The sequence below is a fragment of the Taudactylus pleione genome, unplaced genomic scaffold, assembly GCF_031769625.1.
Source record: "Taudactylus pleione unplaced genomic scaffold, aTauple2 ptg000386l, whole genome shotgun sequence".
Taxonomy (NCBI): domain Eukaryota; kingdom Metazoa; phylum Chordata; class Amphibia; order Anura; family Myobatrachidae; genus Taudactylus; species Taudactylus pleione.
Genome location: NW_028284787.1, coordinates 6532628 through 6557639, shown reverse-complemented (window position 1 = coordinate 6557639; position 25012 = coordinate 6532628). Strand labels below are relative to the sequence as shown.

Here is a 25012-nt window from a genome sequence, read left to right as displayed (position 1 = left end):
CCCCAGTCGTCTGTACATGCAGCTCAATCTGGGGAAATCGTTAGCTTTGCCGCCCCGCTCCCAACAACCACCGCCGTTGTTTGTCGTTGCCGGCATTGGCAAGTGTGTATGCACTTACAGATGCCAGCACCCCTGCTGGGTCAGCCACGTCCGACATCGCTGTGTACACATTTCATTTAGTGTGTACCCAGCTTAAGTCTGTCTATCTTCTGGGTTTCATTACTTATCATTGTATGTTCCTTTGAGAAATTGGTTGACTGGAAAGCAGATGAATGAACCAGCAGTAACAAACCATTATTCAATAAACCGTGGAAGGTATTCTACGCAGTAATAAAATAAATAAACAAAACCCCTATCACATCTTTCTCAGAAGGGGTGGGGGGAGGGGATGTCCTGTTCTTTTATCCCCTTATATCAGCAACTTGTGTTGGACTTATGTGGACAATAGTTAATGCCTCTGCCTACCACGTTATTCAACAATTATTTTAGTGTAGCTAAGCACTCATATCATTACAGAACAACACAGCACCAGTAAGGGAGCTCTCTGCATCATGTACAACAAGGGGCAAAGTTACCCACACAAGTGAACGCTGCAGAATTAATGAGTTTATTAAAATACTGTATACTGTTCGCAATAAACAAAATCGGCATATATGTGGTACTTGCACATTACCCGTCTCTCTCCAGCACACAGGCTCCTAACCACTTATCATCAGCTTTCTCAGTCTCACATGCCGCACGCCGCGCTATGGTATGCCCCTAGCTGTTCATAACACTGACACCACGTGACAAGGTGATCTCTGGCGTGAGACCGATCACATGACTGTAACGTCATCAGACTCGGTGCTGCTGGGTATGGACTGAGGACCGAGAACTAGGAAGTGCCAGTGCCGGTACCAGGCAGGTAAGGGTGATGGGAGGGAGGGGCGCTGTTTCCCATAGCCTTAGTAGGTTTCAGAGGATTATACCGTGCGCCTGATATAACAAATGTTAAGAGATATATTTAAATGGACCACAGTAAATCAATTTCCCTTTGCTCCAACCGACCAAACTGTTCCTCCTCAATAAACCGGTATCATCATCTGCAGACTCTCATCCAGCAATGTCAGGAGTCTGCATTGTTTCTTCTCTAATTTCCAATTTCTAGTGTTCTCCAAGATGGGAGCTAGACTTCCTACCCACAACTTTGTTTCCAATTAGATTGTAGAGACTACGTGGCATATCCAATTGGCGGTGAAGTTTTGCCTGCAAAAAATCATGTAGACCACGCAACCAATTTTGTATTACTGCGGGTATGCGTGCTCCAGATACCAGCAGTATGTATCCAATTGCAAAAAAATAATTGTTGGTTATTTGTAGGCAAAATCCTGCGAGGGGATTTTCCTTTCACACAGAGGACATCTGCCGAGGCTGCGCGTGAGGAGCGGGAACAGTTAGATGAAGGTGGTGCAGGGTTAGGGGTAGTGTAGTGTGAGCAGGTGCAGGGTTAGGGGTAGTGTAGTGTGAGCAGGTGCAGGGTTAGGGGTAGTGTAGTGTGAGCAGGTGCAGGGTTAGGGGTAGTGTAGTGTGAGCAGGTGCAGGGTTAGGGGTAGTGTAGTGTGAGCAGGTGCAGGGTTAGGGGTAGTGTGAGCAGGTGCAGAGTTAGGGGTAGTGTAGTGTGAGCAGGTGCAGGGTTAGGGGTAGTGTAGTATGTGCGAGGAGCTGGTGCAGAGATAAAGGTAGTGTGTGTGGGGAGCAGGTGCAGAGTAGTACCTATCCTGTGCCCGGTTTATGGAAACTGTCTGCGACACTGGAGAAGAGAACAGCGCAGCAGAAGGTGAGTAATTAAGGACTACTTAAGCTATTTGGAAACTTTCAATTGCTTAATTAGTCATTGGGGAGTTGGGAGTCCAGAGCAGGTGCTGTTGGGGTGACGAGGCTTCCTACCCCTGGATCACGGTATGCAAAACACTACTCCTGTGCTTTATCAATTTTCCTTACAGCCGGCTGGGAAGATAAGGAAATTCAACACAATCTGTGATGAATTGCACTTAGCTCTCACAGGTACATCCTCTTTGAGCTGACTTTTATAAGTTCAGAAAACTGCTGTCACAAACATTTGCCAAAAATGGTTTGACAGAAAAGAATACATATGATTGGTTTAACAAGTACATAGTATGTGTCAATGCATCTTCAGTTTGTCTTTTTTTCACAGTATCCAGACTTGGTATCCTATTCTGGGATCATTCAGCTGCTGCTGTCTTGTAACATGTTCGCTCAGTATGGATCAATCTCATGATATTTGTGTAAAGGAAAATGGCTTTTTCTGATAAATCATACAGTATGTTTTAAATAAACACTATAAATTATTATAGACTCTCACAATCCCCTCTTTTTATTAAAACATACTATCTTTCCCTTACTGGAGTCATGGCTTTCATAGTAACTACAAACGTCTAGTCTATAATCACAGATCAAAATGCGCTCAAAACCCTTATTGAGATGGTGTGTGTCAATTGTGAGTGTGTGTAAGAGTGATGAGCTCAAGCTGAATATGGTAATATAGAGCTTTACTTAAACAAAAATAGGTGATAATAGGCTTAAAATGGTGACCGTCCCCTGAATGTGTCAATGGCAGTCAGAGTCCAAAATATATGCAGTATTAATGGCAATGTTCAGTAGCTAACTTCACTGAAAAAGAAGAAAAGAAAAAACTGTAGAAAAAAATCCACATATTAAAACAAGAAAAAAACAAAGTCAATAAATCGATGGTAAGATTTGATTATGTGAGTGAAAACAAGAACCGGAGACCATGGAGCTCACACTGAAGAATGGCAAGTCTCGTGAAAAAGTTAATGTTGGTGCGGCGTCCCACACTTATATTGTAGAAAGGGCTGCTGATAGGTAGTGGATTGCTGATGGTGGCTTGGGTGTTCCCAGGGGTAAGTAGTACGGAGAACTGCCTGAGTGTGTGGAGGTGTATTGCCAAGCCCATGTGTGACCAAAAGCTCTATATTACCATATTCAGCTTGAGCTCATCACTCTTACACACACTCACAATTGACACACACCATCTCGATAAGGGTTTTGAGCGCATTTTGATCTGTGATTATAGACTAGACGTTTGTATTCAATTTAGGAGGTCAGACACCCTTCCTACAAGTGCAGCTCACCTTCATCGTTTACCCTGAGTCCAGTGCGCAATATCTTTTTACCGTGTTTCTTTCATAGTAACTATATTACTTCCATAGGCACCCTATGCAAGTAGATGCAAGCATCATTCATCACTAGAATACCAAGAATACCCGGCGCATCTTTCCCTAGAAAGAGGGTTTCTTCCAACATCAGTACTACAGAAAACACATTTCTTCTCAGGTGTGATCAATGTAATTCTTTCACACGATGAACACTTTTCCCACTCGGAGGCACTCTTATTTGTGACAAAGAGAGTCCCTACCGTGCAGATGCTTTATTTACCATTTTCCTAAAATTATACGATAGATAGCAATTCCACAAAATGAGCAAAATTAATACAATGATTATAACGATTACTGGGTGAATGAGACCACTAAACATCCTTTTGACTGAAGGTGAGTTACCTGTGAACACTCCCACCGATGGTGCTGTAAATTATCTTTTAATTGTGTGGCTACTTCCACTAATTTCTCTGCTTCTACAATTGTCTGCATTTGTGCATGATGGGCAGAATAGTTACTTTCTGTAAGTGGTGAGCAAGTTTTTCTGTATTATTAATGGCATTAATGATACTTTGGAGATTAACTGTAAGGTTATGGGGAGGTATCTCAGTCACCTGAAATTCAAACTGTACATCTTCTTTCCCTGAACTTGTATCCATAACAATGAAGATATATTAAACATCCTTCTGTATACTTGTTCGTTACCTGTCATTAACTGTGTTTGTACTTTACCCTTTTGCATATTTTGATGCATGGTTCTGAAAAAACATTCAGTCCAATTAATCAGTTCAGAAACATTTGTTGACAGGTAAAGTGTGTTAAACAATGTGCTATTGAACACCTGTAAATATTCATTATCCCAAGATATACTGGCCTGTAATGGGGTAAATACTGTAGGCATCCATGTAGCTTGCATTGTAACTAATCTTTTCATATCTTCTCCTGCATTACTCATTTTGCTGGCTAAAGTTTCTATATCTATGCTATTAAGTAACCCTATACCTGATGCTCCTAACAATGTATCATACCGTTCTCTCTTTTGTCTGCTACAGCATTTTGCATCTGGGGGGAAAGAAATATTAAATCTTAATATAGTGGTTTGTCTTTGGGTACCCACATTTACACAAGTGGAGGGAACTTTAACTAGTGAGTCATTCCTTATAGTGGGCTTGCTACTTAGAACGTACATCCTTGTCATTATTACTGAATTATTTGGTAATTGTGTGGTATTAGTGCAAACTAGCACTACACCTCTTTCTATAGTTGTTGGGCTTTCTATGGGTATACCAGGGTCCGTACTATTGACACACTGAATACCCTATGCCCACGTTTTCTTAAATTCTTTATAATCCGTAAACTTATCAGTACAACACATTTAGGTGTATTCAATATGGGTGCGATAACATCGTTTTTTGCGTTAATATCACTTGTTTTAGTTTTACACCGTATTCAATTTCAAAGACTTATCGCAGTTTTGAAAAGTCTTTGATAAAAAACGGTGATAACTTTTCACCATTGAATAGGTGTCGAAAAAAAGTGCAGAATTGGGGTTTAGGGGTGTAGGCTTAAAAAAAATAGCCTGCACCCCTGAGATTGACATTTAAAAAAGAACTGTGTCAAAAAAAGAAAAAAAAAAATAGGGACACCCCAAAAAATTAATTAAAAAATTGGGGTGCAAAAAAAAAAAAAAAAGGGAAAAAATTGTTAAACAATAGGGAAATAGGTTCAGGGCTATTCTGCAAGTATGCGGCAGATGTTTTCTAGAATAGAATTATAGCGGCAGGTGCACAAATGCAGAATTTTTAAAAAATTACTTTAGGGACACCAAAATATGCTAGTACCCAATTTCATTTACCCCAAATTTGATGGGACCACTTAAAAAAATGAAAAAAATAACCTAAGTGCTCTTCTGCATCACTTCTTCAATGTCGGAAAAAAAACACCTGCTGCGGCTATTTAAATCCCCGACTTTCAATTAAAGGCTAAAATGGGGGTACCCATAGTGTTCCCCCATGTTTTTACAACTTTAGGGGGGTCTTACAATTATTTTAAGGAAAAATTCGTAACTTTACGCAAATCCAACTTCGGAGTTTCCCATTTTCGTTAATTTTATTTTGAATACGGGGATAAGCGGGAGCGCGCACCATACCTTTACGCATAATAAAATCTCCTATATGAAACGTTAACTTCGCCAGGGAAGTTAACCTTTCATATTGAATAACCCTCTTAATTTTTATTCCACTTATGATAGTAATATTATCAAGCTCCCTTGGTATCCAGTAGAGATACCTTATATTATATTGTCCCAAACTTTTTACATATATCGAACCTCCTGACCAGGATACATTAAATCTGTGTAACTGGTAAGTCTGGTTACCATAGACTACCCTAGAGTACTCTATTTGTCCTCCTGTTGTCCCCTGGTGTGTATGCAATACCCTTAGACTAAGTATAGCCAACATTATCACACAAAAAGGATTCATGATGGTGGTTCAATCTTGACCGTCAACTTCTTGCAATGTGAGGTGTGTATACACGTGCTCTTTCCTCCAATCTTCACTGAAGTTGGTGTAGACAACAGAACCTGATATGGACCATCAAATCTTGGCTCCAGAGACTTTCTGATGTGTCTCTTAGTGTATACCCAATCACCCAGTTCCAATGAATGTACACCAGGTACCGCTTCTGGGTCTGGAAGGGAGGAGAAAACTAAAAAAAAAATGGATGTTATTCACTTGATTACAAAGAGTAGCTACATAGTCTGTTAAATCTGCATGATTGTGTTGCAACTGTTGGGGGAACTAACACCATGTCTTAGGAGGTCTTAAGAATAGTATCTCATAAGGTGACAACTTATATTTCTTACTGGGGGTGGTTCTTACTGAATATAAAGCTATGGACAGACAGTCCACCCATGTCTTGCCTGCCTGTGCCATAATCTTTTGTATCTTTAGTTTGAGGGTACCATTTAGTATCTACATGCCCACTGGCCAGTTAGAGAAGAGGTCTGTACAAACGAGGGCGTACTCATATGTCCCCACCCTAGGCAACTGAATATAGTCTATCTGCAGTCTCTGAAACGGGTATAATGGCTTTGGTGTATGCCTTTGTGGTACTTTTACTGTCTGTACTGGATTGTGTTTCCCACACACCTGGCATGATGCTACGTATGCTGTAGCTGCTGCATTAAAGCCTGGTGCTGTCCAGTGCTGAAGCACCGTGTTTACCATGGCCTCCTTTGAATTATGCACTGGACCGTGGGCCAGCTGGGTCATCAGGGGATATAAGGCCCTTGGGAGGCACTACCTGGTGGCTTTAGCCCAATGCATATTAACAGGTGGCTCCCTCTTTCTCCCAGCCTCTCTTTTCGCCTTCTATGGCTTGTTCTTGATACTGGTGTAAAGCCTGTACAAGGGGTCTTTCTTTGTGTCTGTTTCTATACCATAGAGGGCTGGGATAGGTAACAGGGCAGCTTGCTTAGCCGCAGCATCTGCTTTGGCATTCCCCTTGGCCTCATCTGTTTTCTCCTTGGTGTGTGCTTGCACCTTTAGAATGGCTACTCTTATTTGGAAGCTGTATGGCTGCAAACACCAATCTAATGAGCTCAGCATGCTTAATGGTTTTACCAGCCGAGCCCATAAAATCCCTACTCTTCTAAATAGGCCCGAAATCCTGGGCCACACCCCAGGCATACCTGGAGTCAGTGTAAATGTTTGCTGTCTGATTTTCAGCCATTATACATGCCTCAGTGAGTGCCCTCAACTCTGCTTTCTGTGCTGAGCAGGACAGTGGGAGTGGTTGCTGAATCAATACCTCATCTAAGGTTGTGACTGCATACCCTGTTCTTGGGGACCCTTCATAATAATATCTAAATTCCCAGTCTGAATTAGATAAGGGAACATCTGTTACATTTTCTAGTTCCTTCATTTCCATTTTCATAAGTTCAAGACAATCATGGCCAGAAAAATTTTGATTTGTATTTTTATGTGACTGTATTTGCAGTACATTATCCCCCTCATCATTCTCACTGTTGTGTTCCTTATTGCCATTACCTGGTATGTATGCCTCCTGGTATGTATGCCTCCCTCACTATTCCCCTCTTTTGAATCCTGCGTTTGATACAATACTGTCCACCTCTTAATGGTCACATTGGTAGGGCTTAGTAGGGCTACCTCATACTTGGTTAACCTGGCTGCAGAAAGATGCTTAGTTCTGGCCTGGTTAAGTATTTCTGTTACTGAGTGGGGAACCTGTATTATCAATGAGTGGTCCAGCACTAAATCTGCTGCCTTGTCTTTAAGCATAGCTGCAGCTGCTACTGCTCTTATACAAGAGGGTGCTCCTTTGATTATACTATCAAGCTGCAATGAATAATGTGCAAGGGGCCGTTGTTTACCCCCATGTTCCTGCACTAATACCCCTTGAGCATGTCCTTGTGTTTCATGACAGAATAGCATAAAAGGCCTGTCATATCTGGGTAATCCTAGTGCTGGTGCTTGGGTAACTGCAGTTTTTATCTGCATAAAAGCTTTCTTCTGTTCTGATGTTAATATTACTGTTTTGTCTTTTGTATCTGTTAACGCATCATAGAGGGGCTGCATTATGAGGGATGCGTTGGAAATCCATTCCATCAATACTCTATTAGAACTAGAAATGCTCTGAGTTGCCTGGTGGTAGTGGGCTCTGGCACTTTCTGTATAGCTGATATCCTATCTTGTGTCAAATGTACTTTGAAAAATACAATGTCCTAAAAATGTAACTTGTGCTTGAGCTGTTTGCAATTTTTCTTTTGACAGTCTGCAATGTTGTTCATACAGAAAAATAAGTAATGATTTGGTTTCAATTTGACATTGTCCCTCTATATCTGCACACAGGAGCAAATCATCCACATACTACAACAACTGGGTGGTCTCAAACTGTGGTCTCCACCCTTGCAGTATGATGGACATTGCCTCTGTAAATGCAGATGGAGAGGTTGCCCCTTCTTAGGGTTATCTAGTCCAGCAATACTGTTTGCCCATACTTGTAAAAGTAAATAAAGCTGACACTCTGATCTAAGAGGTACAGAAAAAAAAAAAAAAAAATTAGCCAAGTCTATTACTGTAAAATGAGTTGCTGTTGCTGGCATTTGGTTTACCAAGGTGTGTGGATTAGGCACTATAGGTACGTCCACCACTAACCATTTGTTTACCTCTCTTAGATCAAGCACCATCCGGTATTCCTGTTTACCATCTGCCCCACCTTCCTTTTTACCAGAAATAAAGGGGTGCTCCATGGGGACCTACTTTCTCTTATAACCCCTGTTTTCTGATATGCAGCAATCTGCTGCTGTAGGGCCTTTCCCTGATCTCTGGTCAATTGGTATTATTTAATCTTTACTGGCACTGTGTTTTGGTATGGGGGTGGACCTGTCCCTTTCTGAAAATACATCTGTTAACCCCCACAGTGTTCACAGCCACAAGGTTCATCATTATTGCCTGTGGCTTCTTGCACAACTGTGTCCTGTGTCTGTTTTTATTAAACATCCAAGGCATTAAGGTACCTGCCCCCCCTTGTATGAGAATGGAGCTGAAATTTCCTCCAGCATAAGGCAGTGGAGGAGCTGGTGGTGTAACTGGTGATAAGTGTGAAGGTGATGGATAATAAGGTGATCTGGTTAAGCCTTGTTGATCACAGGGTTCCCCTGGCCAGGGCACTTGATTCCCACAAAATGGACAATTAGTGTTAGCATTAGGTACACATTTACCACCTCCTGGGCATTTCCTGCCATCACTTACTGGTGTGGTAAATGGAGCCAAACTTGGGTATTTTGGGCTTAAATCAGGGGCTGTTAGTGATGCCTGTTGATTTACAAAAGGGATCACTGGGACAGGCCTCACAGTATTTGGACCACAATCTTCCATAAACTCAGTGTCTTGTGTTAACTCCTGTTCTTTATGTATGTCTTTGGCTACCTTTAACCAAGCCTGTACTTGCTTGCCTACTTTCTTACTCTCTATCCAAGCCTTGTTTTCTTTGGCAAAGGTTTCCCATCTTACAGGATCTAGGGAACCCACACTGGGCATCCCTGCTTTCTGTAGTATCTTTTGAATATCTTTATGTGCACTTTTCCCCTCACTGGATTCGACTAGATCAGCAGGAGCACATGGTCATTCTTTTACCATGCCTGTACTGCCATGAGCCCCTATTATGGGTTACCGCTCCTAGTCTTTCCTGAATCTCCTGAGGAATCTTTATTTTATTCAAAAGAAACATTAATCTATTCCTGCATTCCTACTGGGTAACTATACAACAAAACCTGTCTTATCAGCTTCAAATACCTATCAGCTGGCAACCCCCTAATAACTGGACAAGCTACTACTGAACAAGTCCACCCCTCATACTTTAGTTATATGTGGTTCATATATCAGACTCTGGAGACCTGTTATGCCTGTCCTTAAAAAGAAAATACAGTATTCCCAATGTCACTATAACACTCCCACAGATTATGACCCACTGTTCTAATCCTTCTGGCATGCTACACAGATGAATAACATGTACATCCCTCCAGCCCCAGGCGCCCCTAGGGGTACCAATGAGGAGACGTGAAGGACCCTATCCCGAATCAATGGGCACCTTTCTCTGCACTCCTAAACACTTTTGCCGTGTTTAGGCGCTAGGTGTCACTTTTTACAGCTACTATGAGAGCAAGGAGATCAGTGAATGTCTCAACCCAGGGATCACACCTCTCAAGACAGGACAAGCCTCTAATAGCAGATGAGAGGTGCAGTCTTTGGTTGACCATTTAAAGATCTGGTTCCTTTATATACATCTCACAGTTAGCACACATACAATCACACCCCTTTCACTCACTTCAAGACAAGACAACTTATACTTTAAAAGAGCAGGTTTGGCATACAATATATTCATAGATCCCCGATTACCCATCCATACTGAACCCCACAATACTAATTAGGAAGCGCAGAAGAGAGCATTGAAAAGCGCAAATGCGCATTTGTTTTTCAATACTCACCGATCGGAATTTGCTTCTGCAGTTCCAAATTTTTAAGTGGATATTCGTCAGTACAGACAGGCAGTTGGGGATCCCAGACGAGTCCCCCAGAAATGTTGGGGTGACGAGGCTTCCTACCCCTGGATCACGGTATGCAAAACACTACTCCTGCACTTTATCAATTTTCCTTACAGCCGGCTGGGAAGATAAGTAAACTCAACACAATCTGTGATGAATTGCACTTAGCTCTCACAGGTACATCCTCTTTGAGCCGACTTTTGTAAGTTCAGAAAACTGCTGTCACAAACATTTGCCAAAAATGGTTTGACAGAAAAGAATACATATGATTGGTTTAACAAGTACATAGTATGTGTCAATGCATCTTCAGTTTGTCTTTTTTTCACAGTGTCCAGACTTGGTATCCTATTCTGGGATCATTCAGCTGCTGCTGTCTTGTAACATGTTCGCTCAGTATGGATCAATCTCATGATATTTGTGTAAAGGAAAATGGCTTTTTCTGATAAATCATACAGTATGTTTTAAATAAACACTATAAATTATTTTAGACTCTCACAGTGCCGACAATATTTTCTTAAAATATGGATTTTATGAAAATTGGAGCAGCTTTGGATGCGCTAAACAACCAACAACAATAAACAAAAAACACTGCACCAAATTGAACACCAAAAATGTAAAAACCCTGCAGGTGTGAGATTTTTTGGTAAACTCGCACCTAATTGAATATGCCCTTATGGGGGTATTAGTCCCACATCAGCTGGAGAGCCACATGTTAGCAGCTCTGCTTTTTCGCTGTCATGATGTGTGTCATGATACCGTGCAACTAACAGGCAATTAGGTGAGTTAACAAGCGATGACTCCCTCCAAGTCTGCTCTTATCAGGCAACCTTTTGAACTAGTGTGCCTGCTGTGATATAGTGGACACCAAGGCAAATATTTTATGAAAGCAAATTAAGTTTATTTACCATCAATTTACTAGTGGAGATGTAGCTCTTTTAAGAACAGTTAATATTCAAACTGCAAGCATGTAATATAAAAATCATTACAGAGGAAAAGCGCCACAATAATACATACACAATATAGCCCCTCTCTGACCACCATCTACTCTCCTTCACTCTCTCAACTCCTCCCCTCACCCAAAGCCACCATCACCAGGCGCAATCTTGAGACTCTCGACCCTGCTGTCCTGTCTTCCTCACTTGACGCTCTCCTCTCCCCTCTATCAACCATGGTCTGCCCCAGCTAGGCGGCTTCCTTCTACAACATCACTCTCACTTCTGCACTTGACTCCATTGCCCCCATCTCCTCTGTCCCCTCCGTCAGTCCAAACCTCAACCCTGGCACTCCAAACTGACTCGGTTTCTCCAAAAATGCTCGCACACCGCCGAGCGCCTCTAAAGGAAATCTCGCTCTCTGGCGGACTTCCTTCACTTCAAGTTTGTCCTCTCTTCCTACAGCTCTGCCCTCTCCCTCGCCAAGAATCCTTCTTCCAGTCACTCATCTCCTCTCAGTCCTCCAATCCTCGCCACCTCTTTGGTACTTTCAACACTCTCTTTCACCCCTCCCATCCTCATTCACTGCATTTGACTTTGCATCCTTCTTCTCTTCCAAAGTTGAGGCAATCCATCACATTATATCCTCCAATCTCCCTGCAGCAACCCCACCATGCGCACCTCCCGGCCACTCCACCTTGTGCTCCTTTAGCCTTACCACAGGTGACGAGGTCCACTCCCTCATCTTGTCCTCTCCCCCCTCCACCTGCCTATCTCTCTTGACCCCTTCATTCGCCTTCTACGCTACCTCTCCACCACCGCCTGCTCCCACCTTGCTCACCTTTTCAATTTATCTATGTCCACCGGCATCTTTCCCTTACCATTCAAACATGCTCTTGTCACACCTATTCATAAAAAACCCAACCTCGACCTGTCCTCACCCCTAAATTACCACTCCATTTCTCTTCTCCCTTTCGCCTCCAAACTACTTGAGCAGCTTGTCTACAGCCGCCTCACCAGCTATCTCTCTGACAGCTCCATCCTTGATCCTCTCCAATCTGGCTTTCGCCCACATCATTCCAGTGAAACTGCCCTGGCCAAAGTCACCCATGACCTGCTTGCAGCCAAATCCAGGGGCCACTCTGCTTACCCTCCTGGACCTCTCTGCAGCATTCGACACCGTGGATCATCCTCTCCTCCGCACCCTGCAGACCTTTGGCATCTCTAACACCGTCTATGCCCGGTTCACCTCTCTCCTCACCAACCGCACCTTTTCTGTGTCTGCCTCTGGCTCCACCTTCCACCCTTCCCGTTGGTGTCCCGTAGGGTTCTGTCCTGGGCCCCATGCTCTTCTCCCTGTACACCGCTACACTAGGAGAACTTATCAGCTCCTTCGGCCTCTAATACCACCTCTATGCCGATGACACGCAACTATACCTCTCCTCTTCTGAACTCTCCCCTTCTGTTCTCTCTCAGGTATCCAGCTGCCTCTCTGCCATCTCTTCCTGGATGTCCGAGCGCTCTCTGAAGCTCAACATGGACAAAACCGAACTCATACTTTTTCCCACTAATAGAGTCTCCACTCCAACCAATCTCGCTATCACTGTTAACACAATCATCTCCCCTGTCCCCCAACTCCCCTGCTTGGGTGTCACCCTTGACTCCACCCTTTCCTTCGCCCCCCACATTCAATCTCTGGCTCAATCCTGTTGGTTCCAGCTCCGCAACATCGCTCACATTAGGCCTTTCCTCTATCAGAATGCTACCAAACTGATTATTCATTCACTAATCATTTCTCGGCTCGACTACTACAACCTTCTCACTGGCCTCCCACGTTGCCATCTTGCTCCCATCCAATCTGTTCTCAATTCTGCAGCTAGACTTATCTGCCTCTCCCACCGTTCCACTTCCGCTGCTCCCCAAAACCTGCACTGGCTCCCATTCGCCTACAGAATCCTCTTCATACTCCTCACCTTCACATATAAGGCCCTCTCTAACGCTACTGTTCCCTACACCTCTAACCTCATCTCCTTACATACTCCCTCCCGCCCACTCCGGTCTGCCAATGACTGTTACCTCTCCTCCACCCTGGTTACTTCATCTCATGCTCATATCCGAGATTTTACCCGTGCCCGTGCAGCCCCCCTTCCCTGGAATGAGCTTCCTCGCTCGATCAGGCTCTCCCCAACCTTGCAGAGCTTCAAATGTGCACTGAAAACCCACCTGTTCATCAAAGCCTACCCTGCCACCACATAACCGTGTCACCAGGTCGCTGTCCCTCCTGCCTCAGCCATAACTTGCCTACTTCCTGCACTCATGCCTCATGTCATCTGTCTGTCTACCACAGCCCTCTTCTAAAGCACTTCAATGACAGCCTTCACCTTCCCAGCTGTATTGTGTATGGAAAATTGTGTTGCTAATTGTTACTTGTGCTTTGTTTATATTTTGGTTACTGTATTGTAATGTAATTTTCTGTGCACCCTTTACTGTATATACGGTGCTGCGGACCACTTGTGGTGCCCTATAAATAAAATGTAATAATAATAGCCATCCCTAGGACAGATTGCCCATGTTCAGTTGTCATTATTCTTCCAGTAATGTAGAGGCATAGCCTAGTGTTATGTTGCTTTGAGCAGGTGCACACCACAAAACAGACTGTGAGTTCCATCTCAAACCTCTAATGCCATCACAAGGATTCAGTTATGCAACAGTCTAGCTGGAACCGAAATCCCCAGCCAGTCCTTTAACTGAAGTCTTTCTTAGGTCCTCAAATGCTTTTTATCCCCTCTTCAAATCCAGATCTGTGGTGTGCTCTGCTTAGTGGGAGGTAGCCAGTGTGAGAGATGCAACTTATCTTTCAGAGCCCGAATGGGTACTCAGACTTCCCCTTGCTCCCAGGACTCCCTCCTGGTTTGGTCCCTTGCTGTCAGTAGATAACTGGTCCTGAAAATAGTTCCCAATCACTCTGAGTGAAATGGCATGATTACTCCTGATACACATTAGCACTATACTCACTCTGAGTTAACCCATTGGTGGCTTTTTATGGTTTTGTCCTTCCCCAATGAAATGGCATGGCATAGACCTTTATCCTGGTACTTAGGCCCTGATTCAGAGCCGGACGCTCTGACAGACCGCTCGCTCTGAATCAGGGCCCGGCCTTCTTGTTTTTTAGAGCGGCCTCAAGACCATCGCGACCATTGTGCTTGCGACGAGACCCTTGTGGTAGGGTCTCTTTGCCGCAAGCCCCAGAGAGATTTCGGCTCTGACAGAGCCGAAATCTCTCCCACTGACATCACTCGTGATGTCAGTGGGGCCCGCCCCAGACGGAGGTGTTCACGCAACATCGACAGCACGCCCGCTTTGGTACGAGACCCGGAGCGACGGTTTGCCCGTCGCTATCCAGGTCTCGCGCATGCGCACGACGGAGTCGACTCCGTCGTGCGCACTGGGCCACCATCGACCTGCTTGCGAGCGCATCTGAATCAGGCCCTTAGTCTATTTAGAGTGCGATCTGATCAGCTGTGGCTAAAGCAGGGTGCCCCAGGGAAGGCAAACCTTGATGATAGTTTGCACATAATAAATATTTCATATTAACATAAACCATTTGGCAACACTGAAGAACTTCGGGGAAGCGCCACTGTCATGTTTTTCAGTTAGAAGAGATCCCATGCTGGGCATAACCTTTAACCTTGCCCTGTACTTTGCTCTTACCACAATGTTCACTGAGAACATGATCATAGTTTATATTTTTAAATAAATATTTAATAAACATTAACCAAAGATAGCAAATACTCCCCTGTACCATATAATTTATTCCCTTGTGCATAAATTAGATTGCTAGTGTACAGCTATGGCCAGAAGTATTGAGAGTGACACAAGTATTGGTTTTCACAAAGTTTGCTGCTTCAGTGTTTTTAGACCTTTTTGTCAGATGTTGCTATGGTATACTGAAGTAATATTACAAGCATTTCGTAAGTGTCAAAGGCTTTTATTGACAATTACATTACGTTTATGCAAAGAGTCAATATTTGCAGTTTTGACTCTTCTTTTTCAAGACCTCTGCAATTCGCCTTGGCATGCTGTCAATTAACTTCTGGGCCACATACTGATTGATGGCTGCCCATTCTTGCCTAATCAATGCTTAGTTTGTCAGAATTTGTGGGTTTTTGTTTGTCCACCCGCCTCTTGAGGAATGACCACAAGTTCTCAGTGGGATTAAGGTCTGGGGAGTTTCCTGGCCATGGACCCAAAATTTCGAGCCACTTAATTATCACTTTTGGCTTATGGCAAGGTGCTCCATCATGCTGGAAAAGGCATTGTCCGTCACCAAACTGTTCCTGGATGTTTGGGAGAAGTTGCTCTTGGAGGATGTTTTGGTACCATTCTTTATTCATTGTTGTGTTCTTAGGCAAAATTGTGAGTGAGCCCACTCCCTTGGCTGAGAGGCAACCCCACACATGAATGGTCTCAGGATGCTTTACTGTTTGCATGACAAAAAGGTCTAAAATACTGAGGCATCAAACTTTGTGAAAACCAATGCTTGCGTCATTCTCAAAACTTTTGGCCAAGGCTGTATAGTAATAACAAACTGATTTGCCGACCGTTCCTAGTACAGTGATGAGGCTTTCACAATTGGCATCTCTTATTTGCTGAAAATGGTCTGCAAATCACAGAAAACTATCTGTAATATATGGGTGCATATCGATGTTGGAGAATTGTGAAATCAGGGAAAAAACTCAGGATTGATGAATCATTTTTTTTCTGATTGCTGATGTATGGGCCTCATTATTTTTCGAAGTTTATTAACCTTTTGATAATTGTGCTTTCCCTACATTATATGTGATATAATTACATAAATGGATAACAACTTAGGTGTAATAGTAAAGAAATAGCTGAGTAGTAGATCTCTGATATTGCACCTGTTCATTAAATTTTACTAGGCCTCCTCACACTTTTATTTTTTATTAAATAGGAATTTATTTAAATACAGAGCAAAAATTACAGCCGAAGAAAACAAACACAATGTAGGAGTAGCATTGGGAAAATATTGGGGTAGGGAATAAAGGGTTAGAGGAGGTAGAACAGCATTAACAATACAAACAAACTTTAGCTCAACAGCAAACAGGACTAGTTTAATGCAAAACAAAAAAAGAGTGGATAAAAAAAAAACAAGACCACAAAAGGATTATAGAGACACAGAGGGTGGGACGGGCAACGGATTCCACTGCTAGTATTAAACGGACAAGCCCAAAATCAGACCAAATTAAAATGTTTTAAATGGGGCTCAGTCTCAAGTGATCAGTCGAATGAGACCTGATTGAATCTGAGTGTTATGTAATATTTCTGTAATGCTTCCCATGCGATATGTTGCCCAAACGCTCTTAACAATGGCGGTGTAGGAGGACTGCTCTAGTGTTTATTCTAACACCCTGCACCTGTCACAATCCGTGCAGCTCATCTTTCCTGTCTGGGGTGTCACTCTCTGCTCTGGTGCTTCTAGCACACTCAGCTGATGCAACAAACATTTGAGATACAGACCAGAGTGTGCTAGAAGCACCTCAGGCAGGAAAGGAACTGCACGGGTTGTGACAGGTGCAGGGTTCTAGAATGAACACTACTGACCTATAGTTTTCCAGGACAAATCAGTTTGACATTTTGTTGCATTGATGATATGCATAATACATTTTTGCAAATGACTAGGAGTTTGGGATGGTTCTGGGCAGGAGGGAGAAGATGGTTGAGTCAGGGATTTCAATATTAAGTATGGTCCAGTATGGAACCAGCTTGGGACATGTCCATCATATGTGCAGCAGGGTGCCTCTCTGCCCACACAATCTCCAGCACAAATCAGAAAAAAATTGAATGTGTCCGATCCTATTACCACCTAGAACTGAGAAGGTTTAGGAAGCGACTGATAGAAGTGTCTGAGTTGTAAATATTGAAAAAAGGCCTTGTTTAAGAGATCACAAAGAATTTGTAGATCTAAAAGTCAGGGCCTGATTCAGAGTTGGATGTTATGCCGATGTTTGTGCAGTTGACTGATCTATGGGCCTGATTCAGAGCCGCTCGGTAACAGCAGTACGCTCATTGCGTTCCGATGTTGAGAAAGCGCGCATGCGTCGGTGTAACACTGCGCATGTGCGTACGGCATATTGCGAGTTTTTTTTGTCTCGTTCGTCAAATAGCGTACAGGAAGTGACATGTCAAATGTGATTGACAGAACAGGGCAAGGCGTTTTTTGGGCGTACATACATTATCTGATGCGAACGTCAAATGTGTTCGTACCAACTCATACGTCACTGGATGATCCTCTTTCCGTTCAAACTGCTCGCACAGCTTAGGGTCTGGATTACTCAACCACATTGGCGATGGCCTTCTCCTCCGTCCCGGCCCTCCACGATGTTTCATCGATTAATCACGGCTTGTCAGAAAAACAATTAGTTTTGTATTGAAAACCAGCTTGTAATGTGTTTTGAAATCAGTTTTTTGGGTTAGCACAAAACCGTACGCAGGTGGAAATCATAGCTGCTAATGTCAGGATTACACAATCAATTAGCGTACATTTGTTGGTCTGTTTTTTTTGGTTGATATTTGTTTTTTGTGCTATTGTAACAATAATGTCATCATGTTTGTGTGTATTTTTCCATTTTGCTTTTGTCTGGAGAATTTGCATCCTTATGTAAATTTTAAAGTGTTCCTTAAAGAGGCCTTTTTTTGTGATTTAGTTTAAATTTTTTGGGAGCTCGTTTTTGCCTTGTGGGCCAGGATTAAATGTAAACCATTTCTAAAATAATGTCAGAATACAATGTCGAACATTTTTTCAAAATGTATTGGAAACTAAAAACATTTACAGGCACATTTTTGCCCCAAACATTTTTGGCAGTGTTATTCCCAATAATTTTTTAATTTGGGCAAACATAAAAGGTATGTAAACTTAAATCTAAAAATTAAAAACAATTCACAAGAAAGGAGAGGGAAGTTTTGGCCAGAAAGGAATATGGGGCAAGCACAGAAGGAGTGTGGGAAAAGTAGCCAGTGCTGTCATCGTTTTTTCCCCCGTTTGGCTGGGGGAGGGTGGGCACCAGACCGGGTCCGGGATGTCATCGGGCTGGCCTGTCCAGAGGCAGATGTTGTGGCCTCTGGACTAGGCACAGGGCTAGGCACATTTGGAGGATTGGCTGATGTTGTGCCAGAGGTGGAGGATCCGGATGTTCCGGCAGGAAGGGAGGTCGGCTCCACCATGTGCTGGCGAACGAGCTGCTCCAGGGCATTGGCGATGTGGATGTTGGCCCTGGTATTTTCCGCCAGGGCCTGACCAATGGTCACGTTGGCCGCAGCATTTTGATCCAGGGCCTCAGCCACCCGTACCAGACTGGCGTCCATCCTCTGCAGAATCTCCGTATGGAAATCCGATTTAAAATTGAGTTCTGTGAGGAGGGACACTGCCTGCGAGGGGGATTGCCCTGGACTGGCTTCTGCAGGGTCCTCAGCCGGATGTACTGGTTCCTCCCCTGCAGAGCCGGCAGAAATTCTGCGGCCAAGGCTCCCCTCTGGAGCAGACTCATCCGCCTGTGTCTCTGTTGGAAAAATGAGAAAAGAGTCACATTAGAATCTACATATTGGCACAATAACATTTCAGAGTTGGTGACATCACAATATTTACCTGGGACAACATGAGGAGCCGCAAAGTCTGGCATGTCCGTATCCATGTTGGACACGCCAAACACCTCCACAGCCTGCACACACCCCTGTGCCAGCTCTTCTAAATCATTCAACTCCAATGACACAGGGGTGGGACCCCCACCTGTCCCCCTTGCATGCCTAGCCCTGTCCGCCAGTTTTTGCTTCAGGTGATATTTGAAGTTGCCCCATCTGTGGGTGAAAAAGGAACCATTATTCTGTTTTTTTTGGTGGGGTTTTGGTTTTAGGGGGGTCAAGTTTTTACTTACCGCCGTTTGACATCCTGGGCTAGACGGACATAATCACCCACCCTATTGACAGCACTGGCTACCTCCTCCCACATTCTCCACTTCTGGCTTGCACTCATATTCCTGTCTGTCTGTGGCAGGATGTCCACACACTTCTGAACCAAAACCTCCATCTCCTTTCTTGTGAATTGTGGCTGCCTTTTCTTTTTCCCTGCTTTGGCCGGAATACTGGGCCCAGCAGCCTCTTCCATGTCATCCTCCTCACCTATTTGTCTAAATGTTGAGAAATTTAAGCTTGCAAACTTGCACTATATTATGTTTCAAAATAATCATTGTTTGGAAATGCATGAAATACTTACCGGCATACTCTTGGCCATTGTTTCCCTGGTCTGTAGCCATTTCTTATCTCCAAACAAGAAATACACCAGGACGTTTTTTTTGGCTCGTGACGTATTTATACATGCGTCATTATTTTTCGGCCGCATCATTGTTTGTGTGGTCCTATGATCTCTCCTTAATTTGTGCGGGAAAATAAACACTATTTATGGCTTGGGGCGTCTCGAGTCGAGGTGGCGGCTGTTGGTTGTTGGAGGTTACGTTGGTCGGAGTGGATTGTTTGCGGGTTTTGGATTTGGAGTTGTTTTTGGTTTGTTTGGTTTTTTTTTTTTTTTTCGTTCGCTTTTTTTGGTGTGGTAGTTTTTTTTGTCGTTTTTTTTTTTGGTAAGTTTTTGGCCGTCTTACTTTTGTTCACTTTGTGTCTCCTTTTTGTGAATTTTGGCTCGTTAATTTATGCAAAAATCTCCTTTGTTTGGTTTCTTTTGGCTGTGCCCCAATGACCTTTTTATCCGGTGACTTATATATCCTCTATTAAATGTTCATGTTTTTTTAAACGCAACTTTGTTTGACCTTACACTTTTAACCTTTGGTTTTGTGAGTCCAAAATGTATGAACTAATTCGTGTTTTTTTATCTGTTTCTTTTTTGACTTGTATTTGCGAACTAATTAGCACATTTTTAACTGCTTATTTTGATCCGTGAAATTGGTTGTGTTTTCCCTTTAGCATTTGTTTAATACATTTGGGCCCAAATTGAGGTAGTCTGCGCAATGTCGTTTTGCTCTTTGCCCAAATGTGTGTTTCTACCCTTTTCTGTTTTGTCTTGCACCCAATTTAGATTCCTAAATGCCCACCCTAAATTGTTGCATTGTTTATTTGTTATTATTTAGAGGTTTGGACAATCATGACAATACCCCGGCATGTAAGCATCATTGGATTGTATCATTAAGCTAAGTAATTTTTCAATTATTTATGGTCAAAAAAGCCTTACATTCAAATCTTGCCATTTCAGGTTGATCTTGGTCGGATTGTTGTGGCCATGCTCCCGGAAGCCGACCAACCTCAATCTCGTCCCAGGCGTAGGCATCGTAGGCGTGCAAGGCCCCAGATATATCGAACACGTGTCACCCTTTTTGGAATGCCCGATGATGAGGTGTTAAGACGCTACCGTCTTCCGCCCAAAATCATCATAGACACTCTCTCATTAATAGAGAGTGATCTTGAGCGTCAAATTGACAGTCCTACAGCAATACCACCACTTACGCAATTTATGGCGGTGTTACATTTCTGTGCCTCAGGATCCTATCAAACAACGGTGGGAATAGTGGCGGGAATCTCCCAATCCTCCTTTTCCCGGATCCTGAGGGCAGTGATGGAGGCCCTTTTCAAGCACCTCCATCATTTTATTCAAATGCCTTTGGATATGGGTGCCCTTAGTGTGGCCAAGGCCAATTTTTACCAAATAGCTGGCTTCCCACACATCATAGGGGTTGTGGATGGTACTCACATACCACTTCAGCCTCCAGCACGGCTGGAGGGCATATTTCGCAACCGGAAACACTATCACTCCCTGAATGTAATGGTGGTATGTGATGCCTCCCTCCAGATCCTGTCCCTGAATGCAAAATTACCCGGAAGTGCACATGACTCATTTGTCATCCGGCAATCAGGGATATGGCACAAATTAAACAACCTACAAGCTGGTGATGCGTGGCTTCTGGGTAAGTGGAGACCTTTAGTACATAACAATGTTAAGCTTGATACACAGTGATCCTGATGTTGTCACTTTTTTTCCACAGGAGACAGTGGCTACCCTTGCACGCCCTGGCTGCTCACTCCTTATTTGGCTCCCACACCAGGGCCACAAAGTAATTTTAATGCCGCACTTAAAGCCACCAGGCAAGTGGTGGAGCGCTGTATCGGCCTTTTAAAAGGCCGATTCAGATGCCTCCACCGCTCTGGTGGCGAGCTCATGTATTTGCCAGATATGGTTTCGAAAATTGTGGTCCTGTGTGGGATATTTCACAACATCGCCATAAGGAGTGGTGTCCCAATGCAGGCAGAGGATGCCTTGCCTGAGGCTGGCCCCCCCTAGGTTGGTCGGAGGTCAGTATGTGGGGGGGCCATACGCGATGATGTGGTGGCCAGATATTTTAGGTAATTATTGGCAACACAAAAGTGTTTAGACACAATGTGGTAAGGATTTTTGGAGAACATCTAAGTAATTTGATTTTTGTTTCCCATCTTCTGTTTGATTTCATAATCTTTGGGACTCAAACGATGACTACTTCCTGCTCCCCAAAAAAAACCTTCATGGGGACACATTGGATATATATTCTGGAACCCATATTGCAACGCCACATTTGTGGAATCATGTTGGCATGCTCCTTCGTCAACCAGTTCTTGATTTTTCATTTCTTTTTTCATATGGTGTTTTATGGGTTGTATTTTTGGTTTTCACTGTGTGTATTGTTTGTGAGTCAACACTTTGTTATTTTAGTAATGTTGTGAATAAATGTTTTGAGAGTGTAATTTTGGTCATTTTATTGCCCATTACAAGCAAGTGTAACCAGGTTCACCCACGTTAAAATTTATTAAGGGCTAATCCTGTAATGACGCAATTTGATCTAAATTTAAAGATGCTTTCTGGGTCAAAACCAACACCAAAAGGAATCCTGTACAATCAGTCGGCTTTGTAATCTCGGCCTAAGCAGGTTGCCCCCCAAATTGGAACATGTAAAATGTAGTAATATATAAATTGTCAAACACAAAAAAAGGCGAAGCAGTTTGTTACGGTTAGGTGTTTCATGTGCCTGTTTTCCTAAAAAATACAACACAATCTTAGTGACATTAATTGCAAATACTTGCTGGAAGAGTCTACTTATGTCAGTGTAAACAATCTCAGATTTTGAGACAAGGAATGAGACAGAACGTTAAGTTTAAAATTTTAATGAATACAACTATTTTTTAATAACAAAAATAAATTAGGGACGCAGGATGACAGACATATGGTCAAGGACCACCAGCAGCCCGATGACGTATCCCCGCATCCTTTCTACGCATCCGGCTAAGTCCGCCAAACGCCTCTGTTCCTCTGTGGGTTAGAAAAGTGTGGGGCTTAATACATAATTAATGAAACCACATTAAAAAACAAGCCAAACAAAGCTATCCAAAAATGACAATATTGTGACCAAAAGCAGATTTACCCCAAAAAAACCAAGGCCCCAAAAATAAACACCCCAAATATTGCATAAAAAAACATCAGATTCTGACAGGTGTGATATGTGTATGGGGAAATCAGCAGTAAAAGGTAAAGACAAACAGAAATCTACACCAAATTCTGACAAACCCCCCCAAAAAAGGCACAGACACAGGATTACATACAAACACTTTTATCAAAAAACAAACAAAAAAAAAAACATACCGTTCAAAATCACGCCCGGGACAGAAGCAACTCCCTCGTCCTCCTCGGAGGTGCCAACATTCCCCAACGAGGTTGGAGGGGTGATTTGGGATTCAGGGGAGGGGGTAGTTACGAGAGGGGTGGTTGGAGGGGAGGGGGAATTGGGATGGAGGGGAAGGAGCCCCGACACATCTTCCACAGGGTCTGTGCAGGCTGGGGAGGAGGGGGAAATATTGGAATTTTGGGGTGTTGAGGTTTGGCTGGGGGTTGGGGAGAGAGGCCGAGAGCGCCGTCTTTGACGGCGATGATGCCGTAGTCTTCGCTCTGCCCCTAAAAGATGGGAAACAAATTGTGGTTATTTTCAACCCTGACTTAGTTCAACGCTAATTTTTGAAAACACAAATATGTAAACATGGCCATGCAGATATGAGTACAAAGAATAAATAGGACAAACATGAAAACATGGCCATGCACATATGAGTACAAAGAATAAATAGGACATACATGAAAACATGGCCATGCACATATGAGTACAAAAAATAAATAGGACATACATGAAAACATGGCCATGCACATATGAGTACAAAGAATAAATAGGACATACATGAAAACATGGCCATGCACATATGAGTACAAAGAATAAATAGGACAAACATGAAAACATGGCCATGCACATCTGAGTACAAAGAATAAATAGGACATACATGAAAACATGGCCATGCACATATGAGTACAAAGAATAAATAGAACATACATGAAAACATGGCCATGCACATATGAGTACAAAGAATAAGTAGGACAAACATGAAAACATGGCCATGCAGATATGGCCACAAAGAAAAACATGAAAACCACAGTCACAAAATCTTACTTTTGGCGATCTGCATGTGAAAGCATGCCAGCAAGCGGGGCGTCCGCCGTTGCAGGTCGGACCACCTGCGCTCCAGCTGGCCGATCTGGCGGCGTGAGTCGAAGGAATGCAGGCGGCCACGTACCTCCGCATATGCGGAACGCTTTTCCCTATTGGTGATGGGGGGAGGCTGGCTGGTGATCCGCCTGTCCATGACCTCGGTTAACACCATCAGCTCGCGCCTGGTGAATGCCGAGGCTCTCATGATGGCAATGGTGTATTTTCTAAAAATCTATTTTAATAAAGACCCGAAAATAAATTTGATTGGCTAATGTATTTGGATAATTAACAGGACCAATTCTATTGGTTAGTGTATGAGTCATGTGTTCGACAGGGCCACAAATCTTTTGCGAGTTATGATAGGCTTGATGCAGTGACATGCATAAGCAAATTTAAATAAAGAAATGAACCCAGTAAAATATGCGTGGTTAAAAACAAATAAAACAAATGTTTAATTGTCTCAAACATGTATTTTGACAAATAACAGCGAATGTTTAAGCCGTACGTATTCTGCGGGTAAACACAAACACGGACAAGAGTAAAGTTTATTGCAATGCCAAAAAAAAAAAAAAAGAGCAATTAAGATAATTGATATATTGATTGGCATGATACGATTGAGGGAGGTAGGCAGAATAAAGGAGCAGGTAATCGGAATCTGACAGGCCCACTTCCGGTTTGTACTTGTGCGTGCGTTCCTTGCAAGCCACATTGTGGATGTACGCTCGCTATTTGGCACGCTCGTTAGTTAAAGGAGGGGTTGGTAGAGTTTGGGGAGGATGTTTAGATGCGTTCGAAATTACGAGCGAGTGCTTGAATTAACATATGTCTGTACGTACGCCGAACGTACGAATGGCCACTTGCGTCCGGGTCTGAATGAGGGCCTTTGACTTCTGCGCATGCGCTAAATGTCCACAAAACCCATACTACGCACGCATGAACCTAATTGTGTGATAGAGGTCACAGTTACCTATTGGATCAGTATAATTAGAAAAGGAGACTGCGAATTTCTGGGTGGATACTTGGAGGTGACCTGAAGTGAACCAAAAGGACACATTGGGTTAAGTAGGTTGCTTGATCATAATTAATGAGATTGGGAACACAAATACCTCTCTGCATGTGGTATTTATATAATAATTGCATTTTCAATCTGTGTTTCCGTTCTGTCCATATAAACTTTGGGATAGCTGTTGGAGATTTATAAGAACTACAATAGGATTTGGAAAGGTTTGCCACAGATATAAAAGAGGTAATTTGCTTGTT

The 25012-nt window shown here is 43.2% G+C and overlaps 1 protein-coding gene across 4 annotated transcripts in view; it reads left to right on the top strand.

Moving 5' to 3' along the window:
• The first annotated feature begins 811 nt into the window (after positions 1–811).
• STX17 (syntaxin 17) overlaps positions 812–25012 on the top strand; it is a 328399-nt gene continuing 304198 nt past the window's right edge. For 3 of the 4 annotated variants that reach the window (XM_088445679.1, XM_088445680.1, XM_088445684.1), the window contains exon 1: positions 812–904. The gene's annotated coding sequence lies outside the window, so the exon portion shown is untranslated. The remainder of the gene's footprint in view (positions 905–25012) is intronic. The other variant, XM_088445683.1, reaches the window with a different exon arrangement.